Here is an 18715-nt window from a genome sequence, read left to right on the forward strand (position 1 = left end):
TTTGTCTTTTGATGTGAGAATGGTTTGAATGTAATAGTAAGGCCTTTAATATTTCTTTATTAATACTATATAACTTCTAGTATATACCAGACCAGTCCTCTGAAAACCACAAGTCTTTAGGCATGAAAACAGTATAGGCATATAGCCAGTGTTGCCAACTCCTCAGTAAGGAAAATTGCTACTGGTGGTCCTAAAAGTTGCTAGAAGTCGCTAAATGACATCATCGCCTAATTGCATAATTGGTCATGCTCATGTAATTGTAACTGAGCCATAGGAGAGAGAAATAACATCGTGGAAGAGACATAAAATTAGTAAAAAAACAAACAAAAAAAACATCCTAAATACATTTAGAATATATTTAGAACTACAAATTAAATTTCTTTTAGCAATTATTGTTTTTTTAATGTCCCAAATCCAACCCTCCTCCTTTATCCAGGCTTGGGACCAGTCAAAAGTGACTCTGGCAGAGTTACTTCTTTTGTGTGTGTGTTTTTAAGTAGTTTTGTGATCCACAAAAAGTAACAGTTAAAGAAGAACTGACTGCATTACAGTCATGGCGAGAGCAGCGGCTTCGCTCATGTGTGATTCATTTGCAGTTTGGACGTGTAGGGGTGAACATGTCCTGCTCTGACAGCAGATGGGGGTGACTCCTGTATGAGGACTACCTGCTGCCAAAGGCACGGTGCCCACGGCAGCACCCACTGCTTGTTGAGAGTAAGATCGATACGTGCTTTCACGTCAAAAAATCGTCATTAGTCTTCCTAATAACGCCAGCAAAAGTCGCCAGATTTGTTGCTAGTTGCTTTTTAGAAAAAATGTCGCTAATGGGGTCTGAAAACTCACTAAATATAGCGACAAAGTCACTAAGTTGGTAATACTATAGCCTTCAAGGCAAGGTTTTAATTGGAGCTAACTTTAGCTTCATTAGCTTGATAGCTATAGCAAATGTTGTATGCTAGCATTCGCTGTTTTTCAGGAGCCAAACTCAGCAGCCACTGGTTAGAATCCAGTGAACTGGTCACTCTTGAATGAGAAACCGTTGTCATCTAAATTTGCAGAATGGTTCAAAAATAATTAACAATAATATCAAATGGTTGTACAGGGAAGACAAGTGTAGCTCAACAGAGGAAAGGTTTATTGAATGCACATTGGAAAGGTGTTCCAAATGAAAGAAGGAAAAATCCACAAAAGTAATTTAACAGCAGCTATAAAATCTCGTCTTTGCTGATCTTTGGTGTTTAATTTATATGCCTGTGATACTGAGGCATTAGGCTTTACACTTTTGATCACAGAAAGCATTGAAACATTGGTTACTCTTTAATGTGGGATGAAGATAAAAAAAATCAACAAATTCGTTCACATATCAGTTTCTTAAACTATATTGATGTAAAACAAGCGTGTCTACAGAGCAGAGGGATTTAAGAAATTACTTCGAATGAATAATAATTTAGTAGAGTATAGGGACAAACTGTCTGACATTAAAGAAACGAAATTAAGTGGTACAAAGGCAAACATTCAAAGAGAAGACTGGTGATTTTGGGGAGCATATGATACTTGAGGCGATGACAGAAGTAGGGCACCATGACCAGCACTGTAGAGCACAGCAGAATTAAAGAACAAGCATGTCAAACAAAATAGACTCCAGGGAAGTGAATGTCAGGCTTTTTCAAAGAGCAGTGTAGCTGGTCTTTTAGAAACTTGTGTTAGACTTGCTGTTGTTGCTCTGTCTGCACATGTGGACAAAGAGGAAAGCAGAGAAAGGTTTCAGTCAGCAAATCTGGAAGTATTTTTAAAAAGCCCTCTTGTTTCCCATTTGACATCTTTTTTAAAAGGTCTGCTAAAACTGCAAAAAAGAGGACAGGAAGGATATTCCTGTTGTGCTGGTGGTAACCTGACCATGCTTGTAGACCTCTCTATTATTCTAATATTTTCTCTAAGACATTCTGTGGAAAGATTGATTCTGCTGAAGTAAAACATTGTTTGTCCGTGTACATGCCGTCATGTGAACGGAGGAATCTGCGCTTTGTGTTAACATCTTTCGCAGAAGTTATTTACCTGCTCTTTAATTGTTTCTTGTTTAAACTGATTGGTGGTAATCAAAATGATTTTGTGAGCGTTTAGCTGAGATTCTGATGTCATACATGTCTATATCTAAATGACAGACCTAGTGGCACAGCCTGTGAAACCCTCTGACCCTGGTATCAGGGGCACTAGGGTTCAACGGGTTAAGCTAAACTAATGATTGGTTTTAGAACTGGAGAAGTCCAGTCACCTTGTTTTCAAGATCCCAAGACAGTGTTGGGCCATATTCCAGTCAGCACACTGCTTTCTATGTTGAACAAACCAGGCTAACACAGGTGAATCCTCTCTAAAGTCATCAATAATTAAGTTGGTGCCCACTTGATGTGCTTTTCATTTGATTCACCCTCTCCTAAGCAAGGCAGTATGTGCACCGAGATAAGATCAGGCTTTGTAAAAACCAGCTGGTGCAGTCAGCCCCAGATCACTGCACATATCCCCAATTTTACTCGAAAACTAGTGCTACAGCTCTGGTAGAAGTAATTAAGTACCAGTGAGGTTTGTAGGCGAGCTTAAACATGAGAGCATCATCTTGTCTACAGACTAGACCCCAAGGAAACATAGAGTATAAAATGTGGACATACTATAATGTCACGCATTGATTTGCAAAGTCCCTTCTTCTACTGAGCATTTTCATTGCAGTCTTGGTGTTTTGAAACCAGCTATGGTGAGAAAGAAGCAGGTCTGACTGTGAAACTGCATGCTCATTGGCCAGCTTATTGTTGACAAGTTATTAGCCAATGAACATACTCTGAAACAAGATTTATAAAAATGACCTTGTTTTTGTTCATTATGGCCCAAAATGAGTAACCACAAGCACAGCAGAGAACATGTCCAGAGGTCAAGCTCGATGGGACCAGGAGTCTTTTTTGGTGTCCCCCCCCCCGATGGCCATTAAACAAAGCAAATATTTAAGGCATGTCGTATTGGCTTTACTTTTCAGACCTGGGAAGCTACGCCCATCTTTTATACTGTTTGACAAAATAGCAAAACTGACAAAAACTATTATAATGCAAATTAAACAAATCTAAATCTGCTCTTCTTTTTAACATCGCTTTTTTATTTCACTTGTAATACGTTCCTCTTTGTGATCATTGAGAAAAAAACTGAAACTTTTAACAATACTTGATTTTAACATTAGATTAATTTGACATAATGACATTTTTTTATTCCATTTACGAGCAGCTATTACTGCAAATGAAACCATAAATGTCCAAAAATATGATGAAATCCTTCTTTTATTTTGAATGCACAGATCCAAATTGATATTAGTTTTGACTCATGAAGAAATAAAGAATTAAGCTATTTGAAAGTACTGACTGTTTGATATTCATGTCACGTACGTGACGTGGGAACTTTCCCCTAATCAGGGTGCACAGGGGTAAACACTAAATGTAATCTGAGTGTGATAAAAGTACAAATATACTTAGTGACTGTGCAGATACCGAAGCTGAAGTGGTCATTTTCATAGCGGTCGAATCCAAGCACACATAGAAGCACACTCACTCATCCACCACGTCTATTCTCCAACTGGCTGCAGTCCAAACTGACACATGGGGAGAGAAGCAGCAGAAGGTAGGCCTGTCCCAAACAGCTCAGTCTCTGTCTATCTGAGGCTGCAGGAAGCCACTGAACAGCTGCTCAAGGTGAACGTCCAATGAGGCATGTGCAAATATGAAGCTCGAGACTGGGAGAGAGACCTAAAGACAGAGACCGAGTGAGGCACACACACACAGAGGGGAGGATGAGTCAGAGAATCAGAGGGAATAGGCTCATGAGTGACAGACGCAGAGGGGCAGGAAAGATCATTATACCCGATAGGGTTCGCTGAATCGAACCTCCGATTTCAGTCACGGCGACATGTTTGAATCTTAACAGGGGTGTCTTTTGTTTGCAGCGTGACAAGAGTCTCAATTTGGATTTGAATGTGTCATCATGGACAGAAACTGCTCTACCGAAATTGTAAAAAAACAAAAAAACAATTGCACCACAGAAAATCTGACAACTTATCACATTGGCCAAACAGCATCCGATCCACTCACCAGTTCTTTTTGTGTCCATAGGTGTCCTGAAAGCAGCTATACTTGCAGCAGAGGACTTTTAAGTGCTCATTCACACTCGCAGCCTCCCTCCTTTGTACGTCATAAACCCAGATATAACTATGTAATTTAAATCATTGTGACATGATGAATATCTGTGAGCTTCTCAGTAACCCCGGCCTTAAATCCAACTCCTGTTCATCTTCAACCCGAAGCCTATGGCTAAAAAAGAGCCAATTCCCACTTGTTTGCCTGTACTGTAGACTGGATGACTGAATACTGAGAACCTTGAATAAGGCCCTACATAGTGTAGAGAAGAATAGGGCCGTTTACTTATGGCATATATTGTTCATTATGTCAAAGCAAATAACCAAGAAGCATGGATTTACAGCAGAATAATGTGAGTCTGTGTTTTATGTACACCATGTCTGTTGAACTATTTTGATGTTAATGGGATAAAACCTGTTCATGAGGGCTAGCATGACTCTGCTATTGTTCACACCCATGGTATATATATATATATATATATATATATAAATATACTATTTCTATGAAAATATAAATGTCTAATTATGTATCAACACGGAAAAGAAATAAAATATTTTCAAAGCACCATGTATGTGTCATCTTGTTTGCTGCACTCGCTGTACATCTGTAATAATTATACGTTTATACAAAATGGTAACTATTTACAGCTTTTGATTCATTCACTTGATCAGTTCACTTTTATTTATTTTATTTATCACTGTATATACCTCCAGTCCAAAATAACAATCATCTTGAGACCCTTTAATATTGTAGGGCCTTTACCTTACAGTATAGAGTTCTTGGTGAAAGTGGGGAGAAAGAACTCCATTTAGACAGGAAGACATTTTGACAGAACCAGTGCAGTAGTGGAATACGGATATTTGGGAAGTAAAAGAAATGAAACAAGCATCCCACTGGTCATGTAGCTATTTTTGAGTGCCCTTATTTTATTCTTGGATCTACTACAGTAGCTTAGCATGAATCACACAGTTTAAAATAATCCTTATTGACCTGGGACTAGGCCTTAGCCCAACCTCTGTCCGAAACAAAGCATTTTAGTAACAGTACTTTCTCCCAGGCCAACTTTCTTGTGACTGGCTGCTCTTCCAAACAAAAGGTTTAAAGAGCAGGTGGGTGGGGCTTCTGTGCTCACAGTCAGACTTGGTTGTTTTGGATTCCATGGAAACCATGCATTCCATGACACAAATTAAGGAAAACTATTAAAGTTTTATACACACACACACACACACACACATATATATATATGTGTGTATATATACATATATATCATTTTTAGCATTTTGAGACGTCAAAATTCTGATGCAATTCAGTTTAAAAAGGGCACTCTATTCAGTAAGAAGCCCTGCCGCTTTTACTTGCTTGTATTCATGCTGTGAAGAAGAAAAAGGTATTGAACCAAGCCTAACACTAGCCATCACCAGCACTAGAAAAGTGGAGCCATCAATACCGAGACATCATGGATTCTAAGCTGCTGCCACTTTTCGCAGTAAGGCTGAAAAGCAGAATATGACATAGTTAAGAAATAATTTTCTGGATTTAACATATTTAAATTTAAACAAGCTTCATTTTTTTTGCCTCCGAAGTTCAAAGCTTGTTTCCTCCTCTGTGAGAGAAGAAGCTGTTGGATGCACTGTGATTTATTTTGTGACTAAGTTGAAAAGTAGATGTGACAGTCTTCTATCCTGAGCTCCATCCTTGACAGCAGCAGAGTGAAATAATCCCCAGTATCCACTGTGCCTGGCCCCAGGTTTGTACCAAATTAGTCTAAGTTAATCTCATTAAGTGTATAACATAAATTTAAAAAATACGTCAATGCAAAGATGTTGAAATATATTATTACCCGGCAGTTTTTTCGCACTTGGAGAGGGAAAGACTAACAAATGCTTAAAAAAGGTACTGTTTTGGGGATTTTTTTTTTTTTTTTTAAACAGTCCATAAATTTAAGCTTTCACCCTTACGGGGCAGCATTTTGCCAGCAATGTAGTGAGATGCATACTGGATTTAACATTTCATACTTCTTTTAGGTTTCCACCCGTTACCTCAAGCCACTTTGCCGGGATCATCGTTGAACTTGAAGTGGCTCATTGCACCATCTTGTGGTATTACATCAAAGTACAGCCTGGCCCTGTTCAGTTTCAGTTGATTTCTCAGCAACATCATACACAGATTTTTTTCAACAGGTTCTCATCCCAACACATACCGACGCTATGTGACAAATCGTCAGTATGTTACGTGTTCGAAGGCATGAGAGCCATTTATACGTGTAAATGTGTTTTATGTTCTGATTGTGAATAACTTTGGAAAACACCGTCTGATAGGCTTAAGGTTATGGTTAAGGTTGGGGTTAGGGCTGGAATGGACGGCTGGAGCGTGTGTTACTACCGTGAGTGGCATTCTATTGGATTCAACTGAGAATTCCGAGCATGTTATAAAGACGCCGAAGGGTACCTTTCTCGTTACTATGAGACGCCTCAGGTCGGTATGTTACGTAATGGGAATGAGAATGCTCTGATTTTTTTTTGGGACATAAAGTCAAGGTGATTGTTTCTTCACAATCCTTTGATAGCTTTAGCTATTTTTAAAAGGTTTTAAACTATTTTTAAACTTTTTTTAAAATTAATATGTTTTACTGTTGCAACGCGCGTTGCATCTTCTTATCTGGTGCGCGTCTTTTATTTTGACAGCGAATGCGCACCTGCGGACCACTTATGTGCACCCCTGCATATAACATGTGTCCAATATATTAGGATCAAATTTATTTAGTTTTATAGGGGAGACATATGCTCCTCCTTGAATCGCTACCTTATCGTGGTGGAGGGGTTTGTGTGTCCCAGGGATCCCAGGGGCTATGTTGTCTGGGGGGGCTTTTGCCCCCTGGTAGGGTCTCCCATGGCAAATTGGTCCTGGGTGAGGGACCAGACAACGAGCAATTCAGAAGACCCTTATGAAAAGAATATCGAGGGAACAGTTTACCCTGCCCGGGATAGGGTTACTGGGGCCCCGCTCTGGAGCCAGGCCCAGGGAGGGTCTGGTGGCCGGGCCTTAGTCCATGGGGCCCGGCCGGGCACAGCCTGAAGAGGAGACATGGGCCCATCCTCCCGCAGGCCCACCACCCGCAGGAGGCGCCATAGGGGTCGGGTGCATTGTGTGCCGGGTGGCGGCCAGGAGCGGAGGCCCTGGCGGACTGACCCCCAGCTGCCAAGACTGGCAATAGAGACATGGAATGTCACCTCTGCTGGGAAAGGAGCCTGAGTTAGTGCGTGAGGTTGAGAGGTACCGGCTAGATATAGTCGGGCTCACTTCTACGCATGGCTTGGGCTCTGAAACCAGTCTCCTGGAGAGGGGCTGGACTCTGTCTCAGTCTGGAGTTGCCCCTGGTGAGAGGCGGCGGGCTGGGGTGGGTATTTTAATATCCCCTCGGCTTGCTGCCGGTACGTTGGGGTTTTTCCCGGTGGATGAGAGGGTTTGTTCCCTGCACCTTAGGGTCGGGGAACGGGTCCTGCGCTTACGCGCCGAGTGGCAGTTCGGAGTACCCAGCCTTCTTAGAGTCCCTGGGGAGGGGGGGGGGTGCTGGAAGGTGCTCCACCTGGAGACTCTGTTGTCCTGCTGGGAGACTTCAATGCTCACGTGGGTAACGACAGCGAGACCTGGAGGGGCGTGATTGGGAGGAACGGCCTCCCTGATCTGAACCCGAGCGGTGCTTTGTTATTGGACTTCTGTGCTAATCACAGTTTGGCCATAACGAACACCCTGTTCGAACATAAGAGTGTCCATAAGTGCACGTGGCACCAGGACGCTCTAGGCCGTAGGTCGATGATCGATTTTGTAATCGTATCACCAGACCTGCGACCATATGTTCTGGACACTCGGGTAAAGAGAGGGGCTGAGCTATCAACTGATCACCACCTGGTGGTGAGTTGGATCAGGTGGCAGGGGAGGACGCTCGACAGACCTGGTGCACCTAAACACGTAGTGAGGGTGTGCTAGGAACGTCTAGCAGAGGCCCCAGTCCGCGAGATCTTTAACGCACACCTCCGGCAGAGCTTCAACAGCATTCCGAGGGAGACTGGGGACATTGAGTCCGAATGGACCATGTTCAGCGTCTCCATTGCCGAAGCTGCTGCATTGAGCTGCGGCCGCTAGGTGGTTGGTGCCTGCCGTGGTGGTAATCCCCGAACCAAATGGTGGACACCAGAGGTGAAGGGAGCCACCAGGCTGAAGAAGGAGTCCTATCGGGCTTGGTTAGCCTGTGGGACTCCGGAGGCAGCCGACAGGTATCGGACAGGCCAAGCGGAATGCGGCTCGGGCAGTGGCTGAAGCAAAAACTCGGGTGTGGGAGGAGTTCGGAGAGGCCATGGAAAAAGACTTTCGGACTGCCTCGAAGAGATTCTGGCAAACCGTCAGGCGTCTCAGGAGGGGAAAGCGGTGCTCTACCTGCACTGTGTAAAGTGCTGGCGGAGCGCTGCTGACGTCGACTGAGAAAATTGTCAGGCGGTGGAAGGAATACTTCAAGGACCTCCTTAATCCCACTGACACGTCTTCCGAGGAGGAAGCAGAGTCTGGGGATGAGGGGAATGACCCGCCAATTTCCGGGGGCGAGGTCACTGAGGCAGTTAAACAACTCCTTGGTGGCAGAGCCCCTGGTGTTGATGAGGTCCGCCCCGAGTTCCTGAAGGCTCTGGACGTTGTAGGGCTGTCCTGGTTGACACGCCTCTGCAATGTTGCGTGGAGATCAGGGGCAGTACCTGTGGACTGGCAGACCGGGGTGGTGGTCCCCATCTTTAAGAAGGGGGACCGGAGGGTGTGTTCCAACTAGAGCAGGGCGATATGGCCAAAAATATTTATCACGATATATATTTGAAAATTTGCGATAACGATATAACTGACGATATAATTGATGCGAGACAAAATACAACTCCACAACATTACTAGCGCAAAAAGACAACCTTCCATTTATTTTCACTTAATCAAGAAGCTGGTTTTTATGTACATTAAAGCTTTATAAAAATTTAACAGTGCAAATGCAAATTCCTTGCTGAAAGTTTAACCAAAAGGCATTTCCAGTAGAAATGGGCTGACATATCCTGAGCATAACCATGTATAATATCCACTGAAGTTAAAAAGAGGTGCTTTGCAACATTAAACTGCAGTGTGCAGTACGTATTTTTCGGACCATAAGGTGCACAGGATTATAGGGCACATTAAGCGAAACAAAGCAGTCAGATAAATCAAACTTTATTAAACTCATTCTTCTTGCTTCCTTCACTTCTGTACCATTGATTCATTAATGTTGAATTCTCTGGCAGCTGCTCTATTCCCATGTTGTTGCAGTATATTAAAGACTAACCTCGTATTGTGGATGGATTATCTCAGTTGTTCTCCTGACTGAAGCTTGGTCCGTTTACAGTATCCTTCCATGCGATTGCATTTGTCTCTAACCATGAGGAACCTTCACGTTAACTTTTATAAGTGGAAAAGTGTTAGTGTTCGTCCTCCAGCTTCACTGTTTATGTTATGCTAACATAGCTGTGTCGCTAGCGATCACGTAGCACATCATTATATACCAGCTAGCCCAACTTCAGTAGCTAGCCCAACTTCAGTAACCCTACAAACGTCACTGCTGTTTAGTTTCCTGTCTTCATTTATGTTGGAAGCGATAGCAGAGCTGTACGTTGGATTTTTTTCAGAAATCTCTCAGTCAGAACATGCAATATCATGCTTAGGTAACTAGCGAAACTAGTGAGCTAACTTCCGCTAGCTTCCTGCTAACTTCTAACTAGGGTTGCCAACCGTCCCTTAAAAAACGGAATCGTCCCGTATTTAGAAACAAAAGTACACGTCCCGTATTGAGCTTATAAGGGACGCACTTTGTCCCGTAATACAGTGAGAATCAAAAGTAGTCTATAACTTTTAATGGAATTAACGCTTTGTTTGAAAACATAATTCCCAGCCCCTCTCCTGCTTTGTGACCAATGAGCTGACAGCACACTTATGACAATTCGAGTGTGACAATTCAGATTACCGCTCATCTCATTTTTTCAGTCACGTTATTCAGCTCCTGCTCAAACTGTATGATTGACTCGCAGGGGTTAGAAGTTCATAGGCCACGATGCAGGGTCTCACACTATACCGCCCGATGCTCTGATGCGACCTGAGTGCTCACACTGTGCCTCCATAAAATGAAGGTTATAACAGAAAATCTGTCGCTCGCTCTCTCCCTCTCTGTCTTTCACTCACACAGACATGCACACCACCACCATCAACTTTGCTAAATTGCTAATGAAAAACATTGATCAGGCAGCTGTGATTGAGCAGCAATGTAGATCCAACTATTTTCACGGTTGTTGTGGTCGTGATAATTTTGTGATGCCACATCGAAAAGGCTCGGATGAGCTTTCCAAAGTTCTACAAGTTGTGCCTCCATCGCTTGTGTCCAGATCACACGCTGCACTGCCGTGCTGCGCCGTCTTTTTCACCGACATTTACGTGTTTGCGCGTGAGCAGTGTGAGCGGCTGTGTCACCACAGCCGCTTCTCGTTACCCCACGTATACTAAACGATGCACGATGAAGGCCAAAATCGGGCCGATCACCAAATCGCCCGAAGGACCTCAACAGCTACAGGCCGGTGGCTCTGACATCCCACCTGATGAAGACCCTGGAGCGGTTGGTCCTGGCTCAGCTTCGGCGCCTAACAAGCTCATCACTGGACCCACTTCAGTTTGCCTACCAGCCTGGCATTGGAGCGGATGATGCCGTCATTCACCTCCTACATCGTTCCCTCTCTCACCTGGAGACCGCTGGGAGCACTGTGAGAATCATGTTCTTTGATTTCTCCAGTGCCTTCAACACCATTCTTCCCTCGGTTCTGAAGGACAAGCTGGAGAACTCTGGAGTGGACCATCACCTCACTACCTGGATTTTGGACTACCTCACCGACTGACCACAGTATGTGAGGACTCAGGGCTGTGTGTCGGACAGGGTCGTCTGCAGTACGGGGGCCCCACAGGGAACGGTTCTGGCTCCGTTCCTCTTCACCATCTACACTGCAGACTTCTCCCACAATTCCACCCAGTGCTTCCTGCAGAAGTTCTCTGATGACTCTGCAATAGTCGGCCTCATCACTGATGGGGACGACAAGGAGTACAGAGGACTGACTCAAGACTTTGTGGACTGGTGCCAGCTGAACTACCTCCAGATCAGTGCCAGTAAAACCAAGGAGCTGGTGGTAGACTTCCGCAGGCACAAGCATTCTCCACTGCAACCACTGAACATCCAAGGTATGGACATTGAGGCTGTGGACAGCTACAGGTACCTTGGTGTTCATCTGAACAACAGACTGGACTGGACTCATAACTCAGACGCCCTCTACAGGAAAGGGCAGAGCAGGCTGTACCTGCTGCGGAGACTCAGGTCGTTTGGGGTGGAGGGCCCACTCCTGAAGACCTTCTATGACTCTGTGGTGGCTTCTGCTATCTTTTATGGTGTGGTCTGCTGGGGCGGCAGCATCTCTGCTGGGGACAGGAAGAGACTGAACAGGGTGATCCGAAGGGCCAGCTCTGTTCTAGGATGCCCTCTGGACCCAGTGGAGGTGGTGAGTGACAGGAGAATGGCGGCTAAGCTGTCATCCCTGTTGGACAACATCTCCCACCCCATGCAGCAGACTGTGACAGCACTGAGCAGCTCCTTCAGTGGGAGACTGCGGCACCCACGGTGTGGGACGGAGAGATTTCGCAGGTCTTTCCTCCCCACTGCTGTCAGACTCCACAACAAAGACTTTAACTGAACAAACACACACATCCACACATGTGCAATAACACTAAGTGCAATAATCTTTTCTGGCATCGTTGTATTTTTACTCAGTTGTATATAGCATTCGTATTCTATTTTTATCTTATTGTATATTTTTATTCTATTTTATTCTACTGTATATAGTATATTATTTTATTCTATTCTGTACAGCTGTGTACTGTATTTATTCTTATTGTATTCTAATTTTTGCGTCATAACTTTTGCACTGTCCACTTCCTGCTGTGACAAAACAAATTTCCCACGTGTGGGACTAATAAAGGTTATCTTATCTTATCTTATCTTATCGGTCGCATGACTCAAAAATCGTCTCAAAATGGGCCAAAAATCGCACAGTGTAAGCCCAGCATTAGAGCAGAAATGCTTGTTCCCTTCACAGAAAGAAAAAAAGGCTGCAAAAGTACTGGGAGGAATGGGAAAAGGAAAACACCTGGCTGGAAAAGTGCACGATAACACCTTTAAAGCGCACTGCACTGTGTGCCGGCGCACTTTTTCCATAGGCATGCTTCTAATGGTGGGCACATGAAGAACATGAGGGGCGTGAAAGCTCGGGGAACCCTTAACCAATTTCTTGTCCACCAGGCCACGGCAGAAGCAGATATGGTATGTAAACACTGGTTTGTTTTTTTAAACCCTCTGGTCAAGGTTAATATGGACATGTGCAGTGAATATCAGTGCTATGTGGCCAGAAGTGTGATAATATAATTTATTTTGTGTAGGGCTGCCACAAACGATTATTTTGATAGTCGACTAGTCACCGATTATTTTTGCGATTAGTCGACTAATCAGATCATCATCCATTGGACGTACAGCGTACAGCTTATTGCACCGGCAGCATCTGGTCTTATATAACTATCATTAGCTTACAGCTTGAAGTGTTTGTGCTAACTAAAAATAAAGACAAGATGGTAGTTTATTAATTTTTAATGAAATTTGCTGATTGTTTCGGTGAAGTTTAATAAACTCCTTGCTTTCTAAAATATAACAGGACACCGGAGTATATTCTCCAGCGTCTCACACTTCTGATAATCAGCTGTCTGCTTGACAGTTTTAGCTGTGCAAAAAACTATAACTTTAATCTCAGCCAAACCGATTTACTCAGGAACAAATAAAATACTAAAGAAAGCCAAACAATCTAATTAATCATCTTTAATAACCTCTCTTTCTAGTTCTCCAATTTTAGAGTCCAATTCATTTGTTGTCTGTCTGAATTTATTAAATTTAGGACTGGTGAAGCTTATCATTTGTCCTCTAATATATGCTTTAAATGCTTCCCATTTGGTGGTTACATTGGTTTGATTTTTATTTATTGAGAAGTCGAGATCAATGTGTTCTCCTATAAATTTTATAAAGTCAGAATCTTATAACCATTTAGGATGTGAGCGCCAGTTAAAAGAGTGTCTGTTCACTTGTACCACATTATAAAATAGCGAGACTGGGGCATGATCTGACAGAACAATACAATTGTAAATACAGTCAGTTACACTAGGTAACAAAGATGAGGAGATAAGAAAAAAATCTATTCGAATGTGGGTTTTAAATGTTGAAGAGTAGCATGAGTATTCCCTTTTGGTAGGATTCTGACTCCTCCCGGGGTCACAGAGATTCAAATCTTTTATATATTGAAGTAGTTTCTTTCTTGTTTGAGAATGTGAGGTATCTGTCCCTGACGAGCGATCAATCTTCGGGTCTAAGGCACAATTAAAGTCACCTGCCAATATTATTTTACCAGGAAGGGTGGCCAATAACAAAAACAAATTCTCAAAAAACAATAAGTTATCATCATTGGGGCCGTAGACATTAACCAAATTTATATTTTCTTTCAAAAAGGTGCCCTGGACCACCAACAATCTACCCGCTCTGTCATAAATAGTGTTATTTACCTGAAAGGGCACTGAGTTATGAATTAACACCATAACCCCTCTAGAATGAGAGGGGAAACAGGACGCTAATACTTTGCCTGGTCATCTCCTTTGTACTTTCACCAAGTCGTTTCTGAGTAGATGGGTCTCCTGGATAAAAACTATTGAGGACTTCAGATGATGATTTACTGTTTTTACTCTAAATGATGTCAGTGAGAGTAGACATCTCTATTTAGTCACTCTGATTTAAAACCTGTTGGTTATGAGGGGCAGCCAATCAGACAAAAATTTTATTGAAAGGGTGTCTAGCCTGAGAGGGAACATTCTTAAAGAGCTTGTTTCAGAAGGAGGCTGCACCGAGGCCAGGCAATACAATAAATAAGAATGATATTGGTCCACTTTAAACTGTAGAGAGCTTCACCCAACACACTACTTTATTTCCTTAAGATGCGTGAAGAGTTCCACAAATGGACCCTGAGTTAAAATAATCAGTATCTTAATGATCAAACTGTATCATATCCATTAAACAGCAGGCAGGTGACACTTCATTCCAGCCTTGATGTGATCTTAATGAAAGATCGGCCCAATATATCAGAGCTTTTGGAAAAGCAGATGTTATCGCTCTGAATGCTAATGAAGGGTGTGGGTGGCCAAAGTTGGCCTCCAGCATATGGGGTGTGACAAGGTTAGATTGCAATGGATGTGGCCCAGGCCTTCAAACTCAAGGCTGGTTTACTGGGCTGGATCTTCAGTCGCCATGCATCAATATAACAACCCAGGAACACTCACACACACACACACACACACACACACACACACCCAACTATCCAGGGCATCATGCGGAACTCGAAACATAAATTAGACTGAGGCTACAGAGAGTTGCACACGACTGCAGGTGTTCACACACACACACACACACACACACACACACACACACACACACACACACACACACACACACACACACAGCTGCTAATGGTTGCTGTGTCAAATAAAACGGCGATATTTGCTTTATAATGAATGGGGTAAACAGCGGTGGCAGATGACGACTGCAAAGATTGTCAGAGGAGGCCGATGGAGCCTAATGATGCGGTCGGTGCCTGGCTTGGATGGCTGAAGCTTGGATGGTGTCTGTCTGATGTGCCACGGATGTCAAAGATGAAGACAAGGACGCGAAGAGGGACACACATTCATTCTTTATCTGTGGCACCCCCACCCTCTCACTGCTGCTTCCCTTTGCAGCCACTGAAGTCGACTGACAGAGGGAAAAAGGAGGTGAAATTCAAATCAGTTTCTAACCCGTGGACTACAGCAAGCAGGTCCCCTCATGGATGAAATTTATCAGATATGCGAATTAAAATACGAATCAATTGCAGCCACTGTAGATTAATTTTCTCCAAAGCTATGGATTAGTTTGTGTAAATGTTTACTCGATGTTTTGCCAGCTTTACTGCAGTGCTTGTCTCAGCTATTCAATTACACTGAGCACACACTCTGTGAAGTTATTTGTGTGCGTGCGTATGACATAACCACCGTATACCCTCGTTGACTGCTGCAAAGTCTGTTTACCCGTTAGATTTTACTGTTGAGTATAAACTAGCAACTTGTATTCAACATGCTTATGACCATCGTCCAGTCTAGTCCCTCTTGCAGCGTGTTTGCACTTGCATGTTTCCATCAGCGTGTGTGATTGAAAAAGGGAAAAGGCCATGGCGAGCAGCATGACAGTTAAACAAACTGACATTTAGGGAAATACTCTTAATTGCTTTCTTTCAGAGAATGAGAGGACGGGGTGCTCGGTGCATGCTCGGTATGAAGCTGGGGTTAGGGTAACAGGGAGACATGGTGCTCAAACAATCCTGAATAGAAATCTTTTTGGAAAATTGCAGCTTTTTTTAAAACTTTATTTTGTTTTAAAGTTTGCACATTTTATGATCTGTTTTTATTAGATTTGAATGGTGATTTTATCCTGTCCACTATCTTTAATCTTGCGAACACAACCATTTTAGGCTTTAATGACTTTAGACACCTACAGCTATGAGATGATAGAGAGGCCTCAGCTAAGCAAGTGATATTCATAAACAGAGACAAAGGATATGCGCTGTACAGACCTTCAGAAAGTAAATGATGTTTAGTGTGCAACAAGAATTTCATTCATTGCTATTTTCAAGTCAAAATAGAACTTTAGTGGAGGTCTCTCTGGACATGCTGGTAGGCAAGAAGTGAAGCAGCTGATGGTGGTGAGAAGTGACCGTCAGGGGAGAGCAGAAACAACCTGACCACTACCGGCACGCTTTAGCGCCGGAGGTTTTCGCAAAGCTTGTATTTTGGTATTTCTGTTGATCCATACAATAAATTTGCATGTTAGCTAATTTATTTAGATTTAATATTTTTTGTAGGGTTTTGAGCTAAATGTGGAAAGATGTTGCTGTTAATTTCAGCATGTTTCAGTTTACAAATGGCACCCTATATAGTCTGTCTGTTTACTTTTTAAATTTTTCAAAATCTGAATCACACATTGACCGTTTAAGTTAAAATCCACTGTGGTGGTGTGCAGGCATTGTTGTTCAAAAACATATGGATTTAACTGTATCTAGCTATTAACAGATATGAATGCTATCAGCCTTGCCCTTGTGAATAAAACCATTTGTTTCTAACAATCAGCAAGTTTAACCTCCACAGCAACAGAGGTTAAATCAGGGTAAAATCAATACAAGGTTAAAGAATTATTATTCATGTAATATTCACTGCTGGTTTGTTTTGGAAGAGAACAGTCAAAAAACCCTCCAACAAGCTCCTCTGTCCTAATGTTCAGTTAGTCTACAGCTGTGTAGCTCATTTTCAAAGCTCAGCATGCTAAAATACCCAACTTGGTGTAGCTTCACACCTAAAAGATATGATATCAAACTTTTCATCTCACTCTAGGCAAAACAAAAAAGTGCTTATATATATTATCTTCCTCTCTACCTTAGAGGAGAAGAAGTACCTTTTTGCAGGCAATTTGTTCTGTGTTTTTCCCCCTTAAGGAATGCACTGAGGTTTATACCAGAAACCTTAAAAGCAGAGCAATGGAGGAAAAACAGGTAAGGTACCTGAATCTTAGATGAGTACTTCCTTTTAGAAGGTTTTCCCTGGTGTAGTATTCTTCAGAAAATGTAATAAACTGTAATATTCACTTGAATGTATATATGTATATATATATATATATATATATATATATATACACACACACACACACACACACACAGTGGGGCAAAAAAGTATTTAGTCAGCCACTGATTGTGCAAGTTCCCCCACTTAAAATGATGACAGAGGTCAGTAATTTGCACCAGAGGTACACTTCAACTGTGATAGACAGAATGTGAAAAAAAAATCCATGAATTCACATGGTAGGATTTGTAAAGAATTTATTCGTAAATTAGGGTGGAAAATAAGTATTTGGTCACCTCAAACAAGGAAGATCTCTGGCTCTCACAGACCTGTAACGTCTTCTGTAAGAAGCTTTTCTGTCCCCCACTCGTTACCTGTATGAATGGCACCTGTTTGAACTCATCATCTGTATAAAAGACACCTGTCCACAGCCTCAAACAGTCAGACTCCAAACTCCGCCATGGCCAAGACCAAAGAGCTTTCGAAGGACACCAGGAAAAGTATTGTAGACCTGCACCAGACTGGGAAGAGTGAATCTACAATAGGCAAGCAGCTTGGTGTGAAAAAAATCAACTGTGGGAGCAATCATCAGAAAATGGAAGACATACAAGACCACTGATAATCTCCCTCGATCTGGGGCTCCACGCAAGATCTCATCCCGTGGGGTCAAAATGATCATGAGAACGGTGAGCAAAGATCCCAGAACCACACGGGGGGACCTGGTGAATGACCTGCAGAGAGCTGGGACCAAAGTAACAAAGGTCACCATCAGTAACACACTACAACGGCAGGGAATCAAATCCCGCAGTGCCAGACGTTTTCCGCTGGCTGAAGCCAGTGCATGTCCAGGCCCGTCTGAAGTTTGCCAGAGAGCACATGGATGATACAGCAGAGGATTGGGAGAATGTCATGTGGTCAGATGAAACCAAAGTAGAACTTTTTGGTATAAACTCAACTCGTCGTGTTTGGAGGAAGAAGAATACTGAGTTGCATCCCAAGAACACCATACCTACTGTGAAGCATGGGGGTGGAAACATCATGCTATGGGGCTGTTTTTCTGCCAAGGGGACAGGACGACTGATCCGTGTTAAGGACAGAATGAATGGGGCCATGTATCGTGAGATTTTGAGCCAAAACCTCCTTCCATCAGTGAGAACTTTGAAGATGAAACGAGGCTGGGTCTTCCAACATGACAATGATCCAAAACACACCGCCCGGGCAACAAAGGAGTGGCTCCGTAAGAAGCATTTGAAAGTCCTGGAGTGGCCTAGCCAGTCTCCAGACCTCAACCCCATAGAAAATCTGTGGCGGGAGTTGAAAGTCCGTGTTGCTCGGCGACAGCCCCAAAACATCACTGCTCTCGAGAAGATCTGCATGGAGGAATGGGCCAAAATACCAGCTACTGTGTGTGCAAACCTGGTAAAGACCTATAGTAAACGTTTGACCTCTGTTATTGCCAACAAAGGTTATGTTACAAAGTATTGAGTTGTATTTTTGTTATTGACCAAATACTTATTTTCCACCCTGATTTACGAATAAATTCTTTACAAATCCTACCATGTGGATTCATGGATTTTTTTTTTCACATTCTGTCTCTCACAGTTGAAGTGTACCTCTGGTGCAAATTACTGACCTCTGTCATCATTTTAGGTGGGGGAACTTGCACAATCGGTGGCTGACTAAATACTTTTTTGCCCCACTGTATATATATATATATCAGGAAGAAGGAA

This window comes from Astatotilapia calliptera, chromosome 22 (genome assembly GCF_900246225.1).
Source record: "Astatotilapia calliptera chromosome 22, fAstCal1.2, whole genome shotgun sequence".
NCBI classification, from domain to species: Eukaryota; Metazoa; Chordata; class Actinopteri; order Cichliformes; family Cichlidae; genus Astatotilapia; species Astatotilapia calliptera.